Source organism: Grus americana, chromosome 1, assembly GCF_028858705.1.
Source record: "Grus americana isolate bGruAme1 chromosome 1, bGruAme1.mat, whole genome shotgun sequence".
Lineage (NCBI taxonomy): Eukaryota > Metazoa > Chordata > Aves > Gruiformes > Gruidae > Grus > Grus americana.
The window spans coordinates 122817253-122839623 of NC_072852.1; positions in this window are offsets into that span (position 1 = coordinate 122817253).

Below are 22371 nucleotides of genomic sequence, written 5' to 3' on the forward strand. Positions count from 1 at the left end.
AAGTGAATAAGCACCAGTAACAAATCTGATGTGAAAGTGTAGCAACAGACTGCATAGCTAGTGTAAAGCAAGAAAGGTTTCCATGGACACCCTTTGCTCTGATAGGCGGTTTTAAGAGAGAAATACAGTATAAGCGTAGCATGTTAAGGCCAGAACAGAAGACAGACTGTTCCAGAAAGTAGCATGCATACAATGGGGTTGGACTGGATGATCTTTAAAGGTTCCTTCCAACCCAAACCATTCTGTGATTCTGTGTTCGACTGGTCAGTCAGGCAGGCGTGTTTAATGAGTGTCGGAGGCAGTCGGTGGTATAAAAGACGCGCAGTATGCCCATCCCTGCAGTCCTGGGTGGGTCCAGGCTTTGCTGACATGCTGTGCCAATTAATTGCTATCGGGGCGATGACTGGTAAAACTCCTGTGACACGGACTGCACTCTTGACACTGCAGGTGTGCCAGCTGCTCGGAGCTCAGGTGCTACGTCACGCTGCGCAGGGCATGGGAACACACAGATAGACCTATACGCACGTAAATCCTTTGGGAGTATAGACACTTCATTATAGTATTACATTGTTGCTGAGTATTTTGTTGCTGACTTTATTTATATATTTTTTTTTTCTTTTTAGCCAGAAATTGTACCAACCAGTTCAGAGGCTTTTGTTAGAAACAAGCAGAAGTTTTGTGACAATGTCTTTGGCAAGGATAACACTCAGCAGATTTCAAGGACATTTTGACAGGAAACTTTAAGCTACTTTGTCAGTGCTATAAGGAGAAAGAATATCCTCCTATTAGCATGTATCCAGATTTTCTCCTTGATTGTTTGGTTAATGATCCCAGCCTTCTTAGCTGCTATCAGGGAAGATCCAGCAGCTAGAGATCTGAGATGAAGACGATGAAGAATCATGGATTTCTGAATTAGAAAAGTTCAAAGGTAGAAACAGGTAATAAGGAAACGAAAAGAAAAATCTTTGTGATCATCATCCAGACTCTAGGGGGAAATAAAGAAATCTGCTGTGGATAGGAGGTGCTCTCCATTCAGCCTTTCAGGTCAAAGGGTTTTCTGAAGTTTCCTTGTTTCAAGAGAGAAAATAAAATGAGCATGGGTTTAAGAATACAGGGGGAAGCCCTAAATGTGGAATGGAAATGGGAAGATTTGAAAAGGTTGCGGTATTTGGGTCCTGGTTGGCCTTAATCAGCAGAGAGGAGAATGCAGTCCTCTGGGCAGCATGACTTTACGCTGTCAAAACTTGTCATACCTAAATTACTTGATTATTCCTGTTATGCTTGTCCCTTGTACTATCTGAGTAGCTGAAAGCTGGGCCAGCTTTATGGGTGGATTTGTGAATTTGTTGGGGATCAGTGTTTGAATTTCTTAAATCTCTTATTCTTATGTTTTTCAACACAGCTTGTTTCTTCTTTCCACTGTTTTCTACAAGTTCTCTGAGCAGGCATTGTCTCCTGCTATATTAATATATCATCCCTGCTATGATGGGTCCTGCTCTGGGGCAGGGGTGCCTCTCTTGCACAGAGCGTATCTAACTTTTTATTGCTACAACCAGCTTCTAAAGGTCTTGGTTGTCTTTTCTCTGTTATTTCAGTAAAGAATCTACAGCAAAGAAGCCTATAAGTCTTTCCAGTTATTTGCCAAACTAATTGAAAAAAGACTCATTAATTTTTTGGGGGCAATTATTACATAGTGAATAATGCAGTAAGTCACTACAAGCTCCTGTATAACGTTTTCTTGCTTTATGGATTGTTTCCTAGCATGCCTGCAGCAGAGCTGTTTATGTTGTTTTCACTTTGTAATTTTGTGCATGAAGAACTACAATAAACATAATTAAAACCAAATTTCCCTATCTCTCCTCCTATTTTTCTTCTTGTGACTCTCTCCTTCTCTCAATCTTCTTCATTGTCCTGTTTTCTTTCTCTCAAATTTCTTTTTCTTTCTTTACTTTTCCTGCTTTGTCTTCTGCTTCCTCTCCCTTCCCAGTTCTTTTCTGCCTTTTTTGTTTTTCATGTGTTTTCGGAGACCTCAGAGGGCCTACACTTAGCATAAGCTGGGGTTTCCAGAGATGACAAGTCTGTGGGCAGAAGCCAATAAGTTTTGAAGCTGAAACACAATCATAAAAAGATCTACAAACTCTTGCAAAACTGGCTTGTATAGACTCATACCTGTGAATGATATATGAGCAAACTGTCTACATTGCTTGTATTTTCCATTTAAGGTGATCAAATGTCATCTTTCCACCATTCATCCACACGTCTTATTTCATATCGATCAGTGCTTTTCTTTTTAAGGAGATAGTTGTTACAATATGGAAAGCAGAGCTGGAATTTATTCCCTGAAATGTTCTTTATGCATCTGGGTTTGTGAATGGAGCCCTCTGTTAGGAGTGTGGGCATTAGGGCTCTCCACACTTTGCTGCTGGGTGACCAAAAGTCAATCAGTTCATCTTTGGTCTTCTGCTTTCCCATCTGCAAGATGGAGATATTGACTTCTTTGTCAATTACTTGGAAATCTACAGATGACAAAGGTCTTTACTGTAAAAATGCTTTCTTCTTTTATTTATGCTGAGAAAGCACCAAACAGTTCTTGATGAATGTTCATTCCTTGCATGTAGAGCAGATGAAGGCTGACCACTGTGATGAGAGAGGTGAAGAGTTTTCCGTAAGATTTAGCAGTTCATCTGAACAACGTGCAGAAGCTGATGAGCATTACCAGTGGGTTGGGGTTTTTTAAATTACTTTTTCCTCTGCATCTCAGGAAACTCCATCATATCTCATTATGCAGTTTCTGCTCACCAAGTGGGAATAATTGGCTGTTGGAATGACACTGCCTTAGATAGTCACTGCCCATGATGTTATGACAGAAAGCGTATCCCTTTGTTAGATGACATCCTGACTGTGCTTAACAGCAATATCAGTTTGCATTTTGCTGTCTTTCTAAAGTGTCCCTGTAGCACTAGTTTGGAAATTTGCTTTGGCCACTGATAAAGACTGTAGGATTTGGCTTTTCATGAAGATGATAAAAATTTCACCTTGCTGTCTTTCAGAAACATCATTTTTGCAGTTTCAGGAGAATGCTCCTGCTCAGTACAGGTTTTATCCTCATGAATCCTCTTCTGACAGACATAATGAAACATATATTAATGCTGTCATGCTAAAATGCTCTCTCATGCACCTTTGCTCACTTTCCACTAAAAAAAATTATCCCAAGGTGTGGAATGGGATTGTATTTTTGTCCTTAAAACTGCATAGCCCCCAAGTTGCTTTTAATGTTATTTACCAAAGAAAAAAAAAGAAAGCGTGGGGTTTTTTTCTCCCCCTGTGTTTGCTACATAATCCAAACGAAGAAAGAAATCTAACATCCAAAAATTTTCAACAGCCATCTAGGCGCTTAGTAGCTACAGAGGGGAAAGTGTTAGCCTGCCGTGAGCTACGAAGAAGAAAAGGCAGCCATTCTTAGGCTGCTTCTGCAGCGGGCAGTGGGGAGCAGCATGGGCAGGCGCAGTCGTATGCAAAAAAACTTCCATTGCTGGTGAACAGCAGATCCCGACACTGAGAATCGACTTTTCCTGCTTTGGAGAGGCAAGCAGACCAAAGGATACGGTATCTGTATTACGGGAGGGTGGTATTTTATCATCAGTTAATAGAGTAGGTCACAGAGGAAGCTTGTTCCTTCGTCCATGTACTCAGGCAGCTCATTTGTAAACGTACACGTACCTGAGTGGTCCCATTTGGAGAAAGAGGCATGGTTTTCCAACCAGCTGTGTGTGACCATGCGTAGATGAGGACAGTCAGAGAAAGCAATATGCAGCCTAGTGAGACATCTCTCTTTTGCTTTATGGTGGTCTGTAGTGGAATACAACCTTGGAAAGGAATTTTTTGAGTCCAGTGGTCCACTCAAATAGTATTTTTCTGGATATTTTCCCAAATGATTAATTTGGTTGAGAAGACAGTCAGACCCTCTTTTCCTCATGGATAGATTCAGTTTTATGTACCAAATCATCACTAGGTAGACCTTAGTCTGATCGCCTATCATCAGAGGGGAATGATGAAGATGAATTAATGATTGGGTCTTTCAGGTACAACTGTGAAGAGGACCTGGAAAGTACCTAGGCTGCTGGGAGAATTAAATCCTATGTTTGCCGGTAGCTAAAATGGGCCCACTTACAGGAATTATCACCAAAATATACCTTGCTTTTTCAAGTCCAGAATATCTGCACTTGTAAATGACATGGTACATGTGGCTCAGTGTACATACAGTTGCCGCTCTTTTTTTAATGCTATAGGCATTTAAAGACTCTTGTAGCACCAAACACAGCAGCAATCTTCACCTGACAAATTTTTCTACCCACTTAATTGGAAGGATCCTTGCTCACTAGACAGGAAGAGATAGGGCTGGATCCAGACTTTGTGGAAATCAGCAGACAGACTTCCCCTTGCCTTTGCTGGCTCAGGCCCCTGGAGACCACGTACATGTGAGTTTTAACGTGGATGTTTCTCGCATGTCTCCAACCCAAACCGGGGGTCTCGGCAGAGAGGCAGCCTACAGGGGTGACCCAGGTTTGATCTCACGCCACATCAAGGGCAAGGCAGCTCTCTGTTTCCATTTTAATTGTGTCACTGTTGAGCCAGGGCTCGCGTCTGCTTCCTCTCTCACCCCACAAAGGGAAAATGTGTGCCAAAATGCTTCCTGTTTTTCACTGCCAGCTGAGTCGCACGCTCAGGGTGAAGCTCATTAAGGCAGTGTGTGGCATTAAAAAAACGGCAGCCTCCAATAGTGGAAACAATCATGTTTCAGCATCCTATTCCTAAGTGGACTCAAGTGGAAATCAGGCTGCAGAGCACAATCAGTCCGGAAACAAAAACTGAAAGAGGGAAGGCAGTCACTTTTAGTGATCTAAACAAACCAGGGAAAGTGGGCATGTATTCCACATGGGCAGCGTAATTGTTCTTTGCTTCAGATGAAGTAGGAAAAAGAGCCGGATAGGAACACCTAATGGTACAAAATTGCTTAGAGGGATTTGTCTTCTTTTCCATAGTATGAAGGGGTTGTCCAGTTTGGCAACCCTTTTCTGGCTGATAGTGGCAACATGTATTATAAAAACATTATCCTGTTAATTAATCTTCTAAGAAAGAAACTATTTCCTGATAAAAACACACATGTGTGTCCTTACCACACTTTTTTTTCTTTATTTTCCTCAGCTGTGATGTTTCTGCCTCCCTCTTTCTCAGCTACCTTTTCCTAAGGCCTTTCAGTCTAAATTGTTTGAATAATTGCTGGTCATTTTGTCCTATAAGGGCTTATTTTTCCCCCAGAGCGGGTTACAGGGCTGTTATGTCTAACTCCAATCTCACACGTGGAATACAAGACAAAGAAAAGCTGTCTAGTGTTTCAATCTCTCACCCTTCTTGGTGGCTAAAACAAGTTTCCATGATAATATTTATGTTTAGAATTTCTGCAGTAATAAGCAGATCAGTATCAGTGTGTATGTAGTAAGTTTAAAGAGCTGTTAATATACACTTGGATGGCTCAGGAATTTAAAACTTTCATTACTATGTCATCAGTTCAAAGTCAACTCAGTTTACCAGGGATCCCTGATAGCATCAGTCTATCCTTCCCTGATGAAGCAGGTATGCTTGCCCAAACTTGGAACTGCAATTCCACAGAAAATTTGGAAATTGAAAATTTTTCATTCTAAACTTTCCTACAAAACAGCATTTTTGAAAAATGGTCTTTGGTCTACAAGCACTGCTGTGTTTTAAAGGCAACATCTAAAAATGCCTATCTATGGGAAAGTTTGAAAAATAATAAATGTGGAGACAGTTTTGGTTAATGTGTTTTGAATGTCCTTCTGGTTTTGTTTGTATACAAATCCTTTAGGATGAGAGGAAGGAGAAGAATTGGTTACCCATAATATTCCATTCAGGATATCCTAATAATTTGCTAGTGATTTTGTGGTCATTTTCCAATGTCACCAGTTCTGATCTTGCAAAAAGGACTATAATAAACAAGCAAGTGAGAGAGGAGGGAGGGAGGGAGGGAAGAAGGGAGGGAGGAGGAAGGAAGGAAGGAAGGAAGGAAGGAAGGAAGGAAGGAAGGAAGGAAGGAAGGAAGGAGAAAGATACAACACAGTGTTTCTTTAACAGTGTAAATTTCAACATAGTAACTGTCTGTTAGAGACTGCTTTCCCCTCCCAGATGCTCCATGACAAGACAGTGGGTCTTTAAAAATACATAGTTGTAGGTTTTAGACATTTTCCTGGCGAGTCTCACCAAGCAAGGCCAGAGAGCTGAAAGGTAACTTATCGTTTCTCTTCCCATTTCCACCATTGTGACTGGTGGAATCACCATGGTGATTGGTTTCTGCCTTCCAAAGCCAAGTGAGGAGTCCAGAGATGCTGATTCTTTTCTTGTTTGTGAAAAGTCCCTTTGTGTTTATCTGTATTGCTCTCCCGAGGGAGGATTTTCTTAATGAATTGGATTCTGGTGGTGAGAATGGATAAGATAAGGGTGAGGTAAGTCCAGTTTTCAGCTGGTGAAATGCTCGGGACAGCAGTTGTATTTACTCCTATATTAAATAAGGAGAAAAATTCATCATCTCTTTGACTCTGCCAATGTCAGTTGAAATGTAGGTGCTAATCTAATGTAAATAATAATAAAGGAGGCAATTTTCTTAAACCACAAAACTTGTATATGGAAAATCTCCACTTTCATTCCTGAAAATATCTCTCTGCCTTTATCACTTTTTTATTGATGATTTCCTAAGCAATGACTCTTTCCTCTAGTGCCATGGTTTTCAGCTCTTTGTCTATGAATGCTTCATGGTCCAGAAAGTACTTCTAGGGTTCAGAAAAAGGTGAATAAGTAAAGAAAGTTCATATATGCTCTAGAGTGACCTATACACATGAATAGTTGTGGAAAATTGAAAAGGGTTGGACATCCATAAAGCAAAATATTGCATTTGCAGTCACTGAGAAGCAGAGGAATCTTGGACATGGATATCTGGGAATTATACATTCAGTCTAAAAGACTGTCCCATAAGCTATTTTACAAATAAGTTGAGATCATATAGGATTGTTTCATGATACTTTTTAAAACATGCAATGAAACTGATAAACTGGTATTCACTTCAGAGTATCTAGGAAAGCCAGACAAGTTTGGGATTTCATACATACAACATGTAAGTCCTGCTTCCCTAACATGAGAAATTTTTACTTACATGCTTTTTGAGTAAGCATGGACAGAAAGATTTTTTCCCTTAGAAAAACTCATGGTTAAAGAAAACCAATGAACCAAATCACTTGTTAATATTCTTTCAAAAGAATAATGTAATGTGGAAGTGCTCTGTTCCAACCATCAGATTGTAGCTTCCTATTTTTCCTTGTATATTTTTCTGAGCTACAATAATGACATGTTTCTCCTGGTATGGTATCTGACATCAGACTTAGCCACATGCTCTGAATGCCAGGGAAATCTGATGGGGTTTGGTCATCTTCTGACATTCTTCTACAGCTGGAATTAGGTCTCGTCTCTTCCCTGGTGATGCACCTTATAGGAACAGGCACCAGCTGACCTGCGTGCTTCTGTATGTAAACTTATTTAGAAACATTTGTCCCATTGTTGAGAGGGACCTTTTGCAATTATTATTATTACTATTAATTTTTTAAGAAACAGAAAAACTCTCCACACCTTTTCTGCAAGGCTGCAGTTTCACTGTGTCCAATAACGTACTCATGGTTTATACCATCTAAGGGCCTGAATCAAAACACCCTTGCACTGGTGGTTATGTAGTTTATACCCACATGTGCACACGCATGCGCGCACACACACAGATATGTGATCACATTCACATTCAAGGTGAATCATGATGTATATAAGTAGAAATGACTCCCTTTCCCAGTGGTTTTAACCAAGGAAGGCAAGGAAGGAAAATTATTGTCTCTTTGACTACATCACATCTGTGGTAAATGTAGATGTATAGTCATAAATTCTTCATGTTGAGCTACTACATCTCCAATGATATAGTGCATCTGACTGAAGGCAATAATTTAGAGAATGCCTACTTTTCTTCTTTGGAAAACACAGCAGTCAGTTGTTATTGAACTCCAAGTTCACTCACAGCAGGAGGCAGTGCTCAAGTGAGAGATTATGATGAGATGGGAGATAATTCCCCATCACTAATTTCTAATTTATACTAAACAAAGAGATGTAGAGTGAAGGGGCATATTTGCTTCCCCAGTGCAGAATGCTGCCTTTCCAGGTCAGTGTAGCAGTACATTGGGGTGTAGCTTTCATGCAAAATCCCAGCTTTAACTTAAAATTAACTTAACTTTTCGGATCAAAACTTTCACATTTTCAGATTGGCACCTACACAAGTAGTTCGATGGCAAGAGACAATAAGAGACAGAGATTTTGGAGTCAGTGAGAGTTACATGCATTGAAGATCTTTGGAAATCGAATTACTTGCTCCTCTCTATCCTACAAAAACATGCACACATGCTTGACACATGAACAGTCTTGTTCATGTCAGTGGGGCAGCCTCCATGCATACAATGAATTATATACATCTTTGCAGGACTGAGACAGTTGTTTTGTGATTTACATGTCTTGATCTTAACTTGAAATCAGTGAGGCTTGAGAATATTGTCTTTGCTTCTTGTAAGAGATGAGGCTAAAAAAAAATCTTATTGAAGTTACTGTTTCTACTGGAGAAATGTCTGAGTAATCTCAGGACAAGGTAAAATAGTTAAAGTACACGTTATCTTACAAGCAATCAAATATCGTAACTGAACTATGAATCATAATTCTCAAGTTCAGCATCTTGGAACTTACAAATTCCTGCAACTTCATCAGAGCACCAGCTGAAGCTGGAGATGTCGGCACCCTTGGAGAAACCTTCTGTGACAAGGAGGTGATATTTTCTAGACTGCAGCATAATTTCATTTGCTTGTTGTTTGCAGATGCCCATAGTTGAGGCGGTCTGAGTCAGTGAGACACAGGAGTATCACGGGAAAGTTTGTCTTTTCAAAGAAACTGAGTAGTGATTGTAAATCATTGTGATCATGCAAGTATCTCTGAACTTCTTCTCAAAACTTTATGACTGCAAAACGAAAGATTACAGGAAGGTCTGAACTGGAAAACAGTTACCATGTCACTTGAGACATGCATTTAGAGAAAATGGCACTACGTCATCAGTTCAAAGTCAACTCAGTTTACCAGGAATCCCTGACAGCAGCAGTCTGTCCTTCTCAGATGAAGCAGGTATGCTTGTCCAAACTTGGAATTGCAGTTCCACAGAAAATTCAGAAATAGTAAATTTTTCACTCCACACACTTGCCTACAAAACATCATTTTTGAAAAAAATTTGCCAATTTTTTTCATTTCAGTTCTTATTTTGAAAATTTCATTTGGTCTGCAAAACCTTCATAAACAGCCAAGATTAAAAATATGGCAAAATGTAAAATGACATAACAACAAAAATAATAGTTTTCTCTGAAGGAATACATTATGAAAATCTATATTTACAGTTATGGTCAAGAAAGAACATATTCTATCAAAATGTGTCATTTTGTTTATTCTCCTGAAGTTAAATAATGTTGAAAGGTCCTATTTTGATTTTTTTAATAGGAAAATATATCTGTTGAAGCTCACCAGTAAAACAGGTCAAAAATCCAGTGCAGCAGCCAGTATAAAATGCATTGGTATTTTCCATCAAGCCAGTTGTTCCCCCACAAACATTTTCTAGAGCAGAGGATTTGAACAGCCTCAGCGGAGCATCTGCCTTACTGGATGCAGCAGCGGACTCATGTCACCACTAAAATGACGTGGCAAGGCCAGGACTGGGACAGTCTTATAGGAGAAGTTATTTTGTTCCTCCCTTTCTCAGTCCGATTTTTAGCTACACACAACCAGGAAATTCAGTAACCTCTGTATCTTATATATATACACGTGTATATATATATATACTTCAGTTTGCTTTGGTGGCTGTAGTACCATGTTCTTGAGAATCTCAGCTGTGAGCATCAGGAGTTTCCTGCACGGCAGACTTGTGCACAGAGAGTTTTAATCAGTTTTTGATATGAACAAACTGTTCCCTAAATCCCTGCTATGAAGATGGAGAGCGCGAGGCAAGAATACGCTCTGTGTTAAAATTATTGTGTCCTCATAAAGTAAGAGCTCGGCTTTGGTGGCCAAGGGAATGGTTTGTTCAAGGGTAACCCAGTGAAAGATAGAATGAAATTCTGAGCTCCCTGTGGCCAAGTCTCTTTGGTGTGAAGGACATCCTTAAGTGGTAATGACAGAAAAGAGCTTGCAGTGATTGTTTCAATACCTGTACGAAATAAAGTATGTATCACAACGTGTTTTATGACATGCTCCCTGAATAACATTTGGAAGTTAACTTTGCAATATGAAGGTAAAAGTTCCCCTCCTGTTCGGAGTGTTTCATAAAAAAAAAAGGATCTCCCACTGACAATTTCAAAGACCTATTTAAACAATATCACACTTTTGTTTGTTTATAGTAAGACTCTTGTCTAAACTTGAAGATTCAGGGTTGTTTTGCCCTGGAGTAGTTTTCTTGGCACTGTTCATAATCTTTTAAATTCCAAGCTAGATTTTGGAGGAGAGTCAATGTATTACTTCATATGAAAGCTATTATTCCATATGAATAATTAGCACTCCATCCTGCAGGATGGTGAATGTGAGGCTTAGTGCTGAGCTGCTGCTAGGAATGCTGACTGTGGTTTTCATAATTTGCAGTCCAAACTGGAATAAACTATGGGCTTGGGGTGGCTGAAATATTGTACCCAGGTATATGGGCTGCTTGCTGAATGAGCACTCTTTGGCAAGCTGATGGAAGCTTTTTTTGTGCATATGGATGTCTGTCCTACCCAGCACCAGGTACATCTGCAGGAAGAGCCGCTTGCAAAAGTGAAAATGGCTGCTCTGTAATTCCTTGCCACACGGAGGAGTGCAGCCTGTAATGCAGCTACGCTGCGGGCACTACCCCAACGTCCTCCTGTCCGTAGCAGAGTCACTGCAATTTTTAATCCATTCCCAAGGGGGACAGATCCTAAAATGGCAAAGGGCTGATGGAGAAGAGCAGGACAAGGCAGATTTTGTTTACATGCCATGCTTTTCAGGTTGTCAACCCACAGGTCTCTGTGCTGTGAGATAATTTCTGATCACACTTGCAGGGGCTTCTTGTTTTCCTGACTAAAACTGTATTTCATCTGTTTTCTGGATTAATCTGTTCTAATGATGTAGGAATATTACCTGGTCGCTGTAATCTATATAATACAGCCTAGATATCTTTATAGGTGACTAATTCTAACATTAACCATTTACCTCAACACCCGTATAACTTGTATATGAGATGCTGATAGCGTTGTACTCTTCTAGAGCACGGCAGACTATTGTATAAAGAATCCAGTACACAAACCTAAAATATTGAAAAAAGTAGTGTGTTGTTGGTTATGGAAGTGCAAGCAGTCATAGCAACCTGGAGAAAAATTAAGCCATATTTGGCACTGCATCTCTGACATTAAGAAAATATGGTTATTTCTAATGGTAGGCTATGAAAACAGTTTTTAATTCCTGGAGTTTTCAGAGTGCTCCCAGGAGTCTGAAATATCTCAGGAATGACATTTCCACACAAATTGTTCAACTCGTTTATGAGAGTCTGAGGTTGAGACCACAGGTATTTGCACATGACCTCAAAAGTGAGCAAGTTTACTTGTGAGAGGACAGGTAAAATGAACACTTCACTATTGACCTGAGCTATTTTTACCCAACATCAGATATTTTCACAAATCTTGTCTAATTAGTCTTTCTATTTTTTTTTTTTTCTCTGACTTGAATATTCTGGGAAAAGTGTGGAGCCTCAACATCTAACTGTTCTGAAGAACAGAAGAATAGGAATTTACACCTAGTGAATGCTAAACCTTTGTACGAACGCTGTAGCCATATCACGTTTCTTCCTGAACAGGCACGTTTTGAGAGAGAGAGAGTAAAAGAGAGATACTTCATTGAAGAATTTCCAAATTAAATACTCCTCCCTTTATGCCACTGGAATTGAATGCTAGGCATACAGTTTCAATGCCAGAAAGGACTATTTCTGATCATCTTGCCTGACAAAAGCCATAGATTTTTATCAACTGGTTTCTTCCTTGAGCCTCTGACGGTTGGTAGGGTACACAGGTTCAATTTCAAGGCTTCACCTGAGAAGGAATCCAGCATACCCTTGAGCAAGTGATTTGGTTGGAGATCGTGACTGTTAGGAATGCGTGCCTTTGCTCCCGAATGTAGTTAGCATAGTTGCCAGATGTTGGATCTTGCTCTACCCTTTTCCATTAGTTTAAAAAGCCCTCTGCTATCAAAGGTATTTACAGAGCATGTTCAGATCACTTTTTACCTTTCTGGGGATAAACTAAACAAACTGAAGTCCAGGAGTCATAAAATGCCCCCTTACAAAAAGCTTTAACTGGAGATTGTTGCTCCCTCTGAAAGGTGACTGTAAAAACAGTACTGCGGAGTTTCATGTTTATGGCTTTAATGGTTTCTATATAAAGAGCTTCGGTTTACCAGTTAAAATGCAGTGTGACTGGCTGCCAGACCTTTCAGTTTCATCATAGTCTCCAAGGGAAGTTGAGATTTTTGCATCCTGTCCATCATCACAAGCAGTAAGCGCAGATTAAATCAGAGAGGGGCTTGAGGACTGGTGTCGAGGTCCGTGGCCTACCTCCCTCTCCCCTTAGAGGAGAGGGATCACATGCCCGGTGAGATCAAGCCGTCTCGTGTCATGCGATGTGACTCGGAGGTTGCTCGCCCCCCCCCTCCCGCAGATCCCTCCTCACCCCCTGCCAGCAGGAGCTGTGCCCACTCCAGCGTCTTCTCCGGGTCATGCTACGTCCTCAGCTACTCCACGTGACGGCGGTGCTGTCAATACCCATCATTGGGTCAGCAGCGAACGTGGTCCCGTGAAGCCGGGCGGGTGGCCCTGTTAATGAGTCACAAGATGGAGCAGAGGTCTGAACTCACTCCTTCAGCCGTGCTAGCTCTCCCCTGCAAATACCAAGCGAAGCAGTATGCTGCTCTCAAAAAAAAAAAAAAAAAAAAAAAAAAAAAGTCCCTTCATGCAAAAAGTGGCAGTTTTGTTCAGTGAGAGGATTTAACTTTTACAGTCATACAGTCATTTTTTTTCACAGCAATGCTGTCCATTGAGGCAAAAGAAACCTTTTTTTTCTTCTTGTAGTTGGTGGGTGTAACTAGAAAGAAAATTCCATACTTCAAAGATAGGATTTAGTAAAATAGTGGATTAGATTGGTGACTACAGGGAGGAAAACCTAAATACAGAGGAAGGGAAAGAAAAAGGACAACAGATAAAGCAACAAATGTTTGAGCAACACATACACAGTGTTTCTTTTTCTCTCTATTATGCTTTCTTCCCATCATTCCTTCCAATTTAAATCTTTCCTTGGGTTGTAGGCACCAATCCAGCAACTATATGAAGCAAGTAATTAATGCTATGTATGGAAATAGTGTTATTAACTTAAGTGACCACAGTCAAGATCTGATTTCTGTTCCTTTTTTCTATAATGTACACGTGGAATTACATTTCCCGTGATGGAATATTTCTTTTGCAATTTGTTAATTGCCTTTTTTATTATGAAGAGAATTTGTACTCTGAGAGCTACAAAAGGGCACGAGGTTCCAACAGCACTTAGAAACACAGTCAGATCTGCAACAGGAAATAAAGAGATGACTAAAACGATCCCCAAATGCCTCCCGAGCCTGCAACATAAGCTATGGATGTGTCTTTTAATAAGTTTACCTCTCCCTAAACACATCCAGACTGTCAAATAGGTAAACCTCAGACTGAACCCAGAGCGGAGGAAATCCAATCTCTCGTGTGCTAGAGCTGCACGCGCCAGACTCAGAGGTGAAGCAACAAACACCTCCAGTTGTCTCTTAACAGGTGGGAAACTGGATGCTGGGTCTGGGGAAACTCCGCGTAATTCCTGGATTTGCCTCAGTTGCAGGGTAACAGGTGCAAGACCACTCCTGCTGCTCTCTAAATCCTAAAATGCTGGGAATTCAGGCTGTAATGTTCCAGGCTGGGTAGCATCATCATCTTTCTTCTGTCTGATGTTTTTAACATATGGAAAAGAGATTTCCAAATACATTTCGCAAGCTATGTCTTTTCCATTACCATCAATGATACTTAATTCCTGAAGATATGTGTCTGCTTAAATATTTATTATAAATAAGCCTGCATTATAGAGTTATAGTCCATTTTAAAATGCAGATCATCTCTAGAAAAGAGATTTAATACAGATCTTATGCAATATTTATCAATTAAAACTAGTTTCAGGGATTCATAGTTGCATAATGATTTATAAATAAAAAATAATACTGGAGGATATGTTTCATTTAAACTATTTTATTTTTTAAAAAATTCAGTTATATCTAATATTTTGGTAGTTAAATTGAAATTCTGCTACATAATTTACATCTGAGAAAATAAGCTAACATCTAATTTAATTTCATCTTGTTTAGGATAGATAGAAACTATATTCTGCAGATTCATAGGAACATTTTATTTGTGGGATTTGTTATAATTAACCCGACAGGGTATAAGAAATGCAGGTATGGTAGTCATTAGCAATTCTCCACCATGGCTAAAGTCTTCTTAGAAAGAGATCAAGAATGATATGGATTCCTTAAGAAGACGGAAGAGAGAGATCCTTGGTATTATATCTTGTAGGGCGTCTCCCTGCTCTAGCCACTGCAATGCCACCACTAACATTTATGTACGCTATTTTCTGAAGACCATGCATATTTGTTGCAAGTGTTGTCCAGACCTGACCCTGCCTAGACTGTGAGATCTAACACAATTCTGGTGCCAGGCTGCACTGGTTCAAAATAAAACAGCAATTCTTCATCTTCTGCTGCTGTCTGAAGTGTTTGGTTGATACAGCCAGTCTCAACTGAAGGAAAGCCTTCATAGGATTTACTGGATTTACCTTCCTCTATGTATTAATTGGAAAGTTACTATTTAATAATTTGGCATTGTCTCAGTTAACTCTTCCCACCCCCCCACCCCCCCACCCCCCAAAAGAACACATTAGAAAGTTGATATCGATATATTGTATTCATAGAATATTTGAAACTTGCTGAGCCTTCAGAGGATCACGGTGTCTTAAATGCATTTACAGATTCATTCAGAATTATGCCTTGGTATTGTTGTGTGGTTCAGTTTGCCCTATTTTCTTGTATCCCTCTGTTCTTTCTTATCTCAGTCTTACACTGAAAAACCCTTCAGGCACAGACCAACTTTTGCTTCTGACATTGTGCCCGTGGTATGGTAGTCTGGCCCCATGAAGCCTCGATGATAAATATAATCGTAGCAAAAGCCCTTTGTGATAATCTGTTTAGGTTTCCTGTACTAACACAGGTCTCAAAACTTCTTTCAATTGATTCTTGTTTGAAGTACAATGAGTCTTTTGGAAAAAAAGCATCCAATTGTGATTTAAGTATTTCCAGTGATGGAGAATCCATCACAATCCTCTGCAACTGATAAATGTTAATTATCAGCACTTCTATCAACTGTTATCAGTTACTTTAAAACTACCACAACAAAAGCTACCTGTATGTCTACTCAGAATTGCAGGTGAAAAAGATCTGTTCAGTTTAGTAATCTGCAAGGATGACGCTATCTCCATGCTACGCCCCTCCATCCCAAAGGATATTGTATTTCTCCTTATTTAACCCCAGATGCATCGAAGGGTCCTTGGGGAGATTACTTTAAACAGCTAGCAAACAATAGGACTGAACAAACAACTCATGGTGAAATATGTAACACTGCGGATTTCACTTTTTCCTGCTGCAAAACGTCCACGAGCAGCTCATACATTATTTAATGTGGCTCTTCAGAATTACTCCATGGTACTGTATATTTGTGTGTGTGAGAAAGACAGAGATTATTATTCCCTCCCAATTAATTGCTTGGAAAGTTCCCTGTAAACATTTGAGTCTTGAGAAATATTAACGATGATGGATCGTATCAGTATCTCGGTATTATTTATGGACTTGACAGGTATTATCAGCAGGTGGAATGTATTTGGACTTTGGCTCTGTCAAGCAGACACATGGTTAGAAAATTTAAAAAAAAAGGGAAACAAAATGAACCAAATCTCTCCTTCCTGGACCAGTCAGGGCTTAACTGAGACATCATTATTACAAATCTCGTGTTTACTGGTGAAACCCATGGACAAACCATGCAATGGATGCACCTTACTGGAGTCATGCTGGCCCTGGGCCCCCGCACCATGTCTCCGTGTGTCCTACCAGAGGCCTGAGGCCACCCTGCCAACAACTGCCTTGGCAAGAAGTGGGTGACAGGTTCATGTCTCACCTTTCTTATCCTCCATCTATATGTGCACACCCCGAGGCTTCACAGCCTTCAGCAACTGGTAAAACCTCAGGCAGGTGGTATAGGACAGCAACCCCTGTAGATATCCTGGTCCACCCACTGCCCCCAGCTAGCCGGGAACGGACTGCTCCTCAGTAGTCCAGGAACGTGGACTGGGTGCCTGCCAGGCACAGCAGCATCTAAGATTTGAGGGCATTAAATAAAAATTGCTTTTTACTAACAATCCTCTGTGAAATTAGAACCTACTTTTTCTGAGTGATTGTTTGTTTGTTTTTAAGTACCTGAGACTGAAATGCAGCTAACAGCCATTCTTGGTACGGCTGGTATTATGAAACAAGAAATTATTTTAATTGCTCTAGCAATTCCCTTCCCATTGCTGTAAACAAAATGATTTCCTTCAGCAGCAGTCTGACTCACGCCGTACTTGACAAAAGAGCTGCTGGCTCCGATGAGGGCTGGTGCGAGGGCTGCGTGGGGGATGCAGCCTCTCCCCTCGCATGGACCGCAGGGCACGCTCTGGGTCTGCAGCCAGCCGGGTGATGCTGCCGAGGCAGGGGCTGACCTCTCGGCCCTTTGCTTCACCCCATCCTCACCTAACTCGGTTTATACAGACTCTGCTTCTCTGTCTTGCAAGGGCATTTATTTACAAGCCATTTCAATGTTTCATGTTTGGAAACAGTTTTAGCATAGGGAAAGGCAAGAGCGCTGTGCTGGAAAAGCACTGAGCCCTGCTCTGTCTGAATGATTTCTAGATTGAAGTACTTCTGTGAGGTTTAGAGTTTTTTTCCTTGAGCTAGTTCATCCGCTGTAAAGGAATTAAAGTCAAGACAGAAAAGCAGATTGAATCCAAAGGAGCAGGAAAAGGATATAGTTTCATGGGAAAATCCTGTGGATTTTCTTTTCAGATGTGCTGATCTATAATTGATGCACTCAAGGCAAGACACAACTATAACAAAAATGCAGCTCTGGCATTGCACAGCCTGCAGAACCTCCTCCGCTGGTGTCAGCTTTGAGCTCACAACTTCAAAATTATTGATTTAAACATTTTACTATTGATTGCACAATTAAAGTATGAGTAGGGGAAGGAACATACAGCCAGTTATGGTATTCAGCTTCACTTTATATGACTCAGAGACACATTATTTATTTGTGTGTTGCTGTCGGATGAGATTGAAGTGTGTCTTTAGGCATGATTTTGGCCCTTGGCAAGTGAAATGCCTTGGATGAATATCCAGCCTTAAGCCAGCAGCACTATTATATGAAGACTGCACTTAGGCTTTCATCTTCTGAGTGCTTATACATAATGCTGTAGTTAACTAAATGCCTGTAACTTTCTTCATAAGTCTAAAAAGTCTGTGTTATTAATAAACAAAAGTCCTTTGTTGAGCCTTTGAAAACTCCTTTATATACTCAATGCTCAGGTAAAAAAGGGAGACATGAAGAGAGGTTTTCCCAGACATTTCAGGGTACAGAAATGACATCATGACTTTTTTCTTAAATACATTGTAATTTTCTGTAGAATACACTCTGAGCAATATACAGTTTGAATTGCGTGAAAAAATCCCAGATATTATTTAAAAGACATAGTTAGGTTTCTACATACCTGGAGAAGTATCTATTTTTCCTGTATCTCTCATGGTGTTAGTGGAACTGCAGAACTGTAGAGATGCCCCAGTAAGAATTTGCTCATAAACCTAAGAAATCCTTTGATAGTGATACATACACAATTTAATTAAGTAAAGAATAAATTCCTCGGAACTGATTTGTGTAGTAGCTGATGCAGCAAAACTAAGCAACGTATTTCTCAAAAGTGTGTAGTTAGTATCTTTGAATCTGATGGCAACAAAAGTAAAATCTTCCTGCTGCAGTGGAAAGTGATACAGAGAGCATTTGAGAAGGAATCTGTCATTGCAGATTCAATGACAATTATTTTCTATTAAAATGAGATCTGAGAATGAATGATCGTATTTTTTATGTCAAATTTTATTTTCAATGTCAAATAAGCTGGAACTGCATAAGAATTCTTGAAAAGGTACCTCAAATAACTCACAATATTTACCTAGGGGTAGTCTTAGCAACATTTTCAGTTGGGATATAATACTGGTTTACTGTGGTGGCTGCATTTATTCAGCCTGAAATAAAGCAGAAGAGATGTTATTTATAATAACTCCTTCCATTAAACTCGTAGTTTATACTCTGTACCACAGATGAGCATCCAGCGGTCTACATAGTTCAGATTACTAACCGTTCAGACACCAGTCTGGGCTTCGTCCCATAATCAATAATCATTCATCCTTCATTTTTATTGCTACCTAAGCATAACAACTAAATAGATATGGTGAGAGATGTATACCACTATCACCACTAAAACATCTTTGTTCAACATCCTGCCCATGACACAGCAACACTCTCTTTTTTCTTATCCTTTGAAAATGCTTTTGAAAAGATTTGCATTATCGATGAAGTGGATTTACCCTTAAAAGCCTGCAAACTATGTTGGGAAACCTCATGCAGCTGGTTTACAGAACATTTTTTCACTCAGTTATTTTCTAATTGCATATAAATCACAGCTGAAAACTTGATTTGTAGGTCTGAACACATTCAACCTCTGGAAGATATGATCTGAACTCAAGATTGGATCAGATTGTGAATTTTGCAAAGATTTCTTGTTTTCATATCATAAAACTCTGAGGCCAAACATGTTCACCTTGAAAACACTCCAAATTATGTGGGACAAACTCATCACTAATGAAAACCTAGCATTTGCAATCTGTTACAAAAAGAACAGAAGAGTCTCTTGGTGTTGGTATTGTTGGAATCAGGATTAATTATTCAATAATTAATTAAATTTGATTCAAATTATTATCTTTTACTGGCTGTTTTTCATATGTTTGCATACCCGTGCCAGTTCAGGTTATATAATTGGTCATACAGATTGCATAGGATTACATTTCTTCATTTGCCTGATGCTTATAAACAGGAAAATTATGAGCAAAACACTTTTGGCTTTGAATTTTCTGATACACAATCCTTTGAACTAAAATTTGTAACACTCTAGGAGTTCTGTGAATACTTAAAAACCACTTTGCTCTTTTGAATAGTTGGGGTAGTAAGTAACACAATCCTTTCATTAGCCTTAATCCAAATTAAATGGAAATATTTTTTTCAATCCTTCATGGAAAACCAAATGGCATTTTGTTAATGTTGATAATTTCTACTTAGTGACCAATAATGGGAAACCCTAATTATTCAAGGTAGCTTTTTTCTATATTCAGGCTGTTTATTATGAGTTCACTGCTTAAGAGTTTTGTAGGAATATTTTCTTGTCTTTAATGTGAGTAGTCTTTCACCCCCTGAATTCTGTTCAGATTTCTGAAGACCATTTGCTCCTCCAAGGTGAATCCATGCAGAAGCATGGACTCGATTGCATGTGAATAAGGTTAAGGGCAAAACTTGACCTCAAGTTTTGATTTTGTTCAAAACCAAAACCCAGATGAGAACAGTAGATTTTCTAGCTCTCTGTCAAAAATGAGCAGTATTGAGAAATCTAAGTTACTCAGGTGCATTTGAGAAGTTCACAGTGCAGTCAAGGAAGATAAGGTAGTTTTAAGGTCTGTGGGTTTAAACCCAGACAATTTAAAGGAATGTTGATTAATTTGATCATCTTCTAAGGAAATATGCTCAGTAGCTTCTCCAAAATGAAGATTCAGCTGGCTTATCAGATTTTTCCAGTAGATATCTATCTACAGACCAAGTAGTAAAGTTCTTTTCTCATCCTTCAATTTAGGTGAATAGGACGTATTGGCAGTAGGGAAGAGTTGAAAGGCTTGTGCTTTGGTTGAACTGGAGATGGTCACCTTGGGGCTGTTCACAACAGGCCTGAGTTACAGCAGTTCCCATGTTATTAAAAACTATAATTGCAGCTGGTTGCATTGCAGACATCCAAAGTATCAAGGAGTTGATGTCACTAAACCTCATGCCATAACTACTTCTTGGTAGAATTTGTCATTTTAAAATCTCGGACCTTAAATGTAATAGATAAACTGAAATAATTAAAACATGTTAGGGAAATCAGGATTCAAAATAATTTGTTAGGATTAACTCTGCCTGGCACTGTATAGATTGGGCAACATGGATTAATATTCCATATTTATTTTCTGAGTATGGTCTGAATATGATCTGAATTTCCACAGTAAGGTCCTGAGTTGGGAACGATATTCTCTGTTTTCAATCAAATTAAAATCACAATTATATGCCTCATATTTTGGCTGCATGTATTAAGCATTCAGTTTTCAGACAATAATGCACATCAGAGCACTTACAAATCATCTCAGATATGATGGGAAAAACATTAGCTCTTGGGTAACCAAAACCTGTCCTAGTCAGGTATCTCTTCCTTCCAGGCTCACTGTATCATGTTTCTATGTAAAGAACAACATCCTTCCTGGAATGCTCCCCCTTAGGGGGAACACCAAGGAAAAAAACCAAGGAACTTGCTGTGAGACAGTGGTATGTCTTTGATTCATTGATCCTAAGGACAGTACTGAGACATCCTCAAGAATTCAATGGCTTTGGAATCTGAGTTCCAGCCTGCCAGTGGTTTTGCTATCCCAAAAACATGGAAAGTTGAAGAGGGGTGCTTCTTTTTGCCTTTTGTTTTTGCTTTTTTTTTTTTTTTTTTTAATTCTCTGGCAGGGAAAATGCTGGTTTAATGTTTTTCATTTGGTTGGGAAGAGCGAGAATTAGTCCTCCTCTCAATAGTCTTATGTTCACCTACACTATGTCAGCATGAAGTCAGTAAATGATGTTGGTATTAAAAAACTGAATCTTTTTCCTTTCCTGTATTTAGATCATCTGTGGATTATATCCCTGCAGCTGCACTGAGCCCCTAAAAGTCCATAAAGCTGCACTTAGTGTTTCCACATGTAGTCTGATTGCAGGATCACGTTAAACTTAAATATATTAAAAAGAAGGTTTCAAGAGCACGGCCTGTGACTCTTACCTGCAAGTTTAGAAGATAACCGTATTCTTCTTCTGTTATTCTAGCTGTATAGATATAACTTAAGATTTATTTTAATTTGAGTATAAATTCTATCTTAAAAACTTCATTTATTTATGAGTAATGTTATAAAACAAGTAATATTTTAGCCTAGAATGTCCTTCAGCATGTTGAAACTGTAAGATCCTATTCAAGCTGCCTATTCTTTACTTCAGTCCATTCAAAAAATAGTGTCTGAGACTTCCAAATACTGACAGAAGTGCTTGTTAACTTCATAGAAAACATCCAAACAGTTCATGGAATTTTTGCCTTAGGGAAGCATTTGTTTTTCTTGTTTGGTCAATTAAACACTGCTTTTCCTAAAAGAGGATGTATTGTAACATCAGGCGTGATAATAACCAGAAACACCAACGGGTTGTTGCAAAAACTTGGGGTTGATGTCCGTGTTTCAGTTACGTGTTTGGAGAGCTCAAGTACTCAAGGGAGGGGAAACGCAAACTGAGGAGTCTTCTGCATAGTTCTTCTTGAGATTATTCATACTGAAGAGCTCCAAGCAGATAAAAAAGCAGCTTTCTTATGAAGAAAATAGTGCTCTAATGGCAAGGAGCAAAAAAATTATGTTACCTGATTATTTTTTCAATGTAAGTAAAAGAAATTTTAAATAGAAATGCTATTAAGAAGTTATCATGGTGCCATCAAAAGCATTGGGAAAACTTTTCTGCTGGAAAGGGATACAAGTAAAGAGCATACAAAGTCTTGAGCGGGACGAACACTTAGAAAGTGCTGATTCAACACAAATTGATAAATTTGACAGAACACAATGATTTCACCAACATCTTCAAGAAAAATTTTGTTTTGTTTCAACACTATGAAGATGCATGATGTTCACTTTATGTTTAATTTTTATGCTGACATTTTATATTTATATTTTTAACAT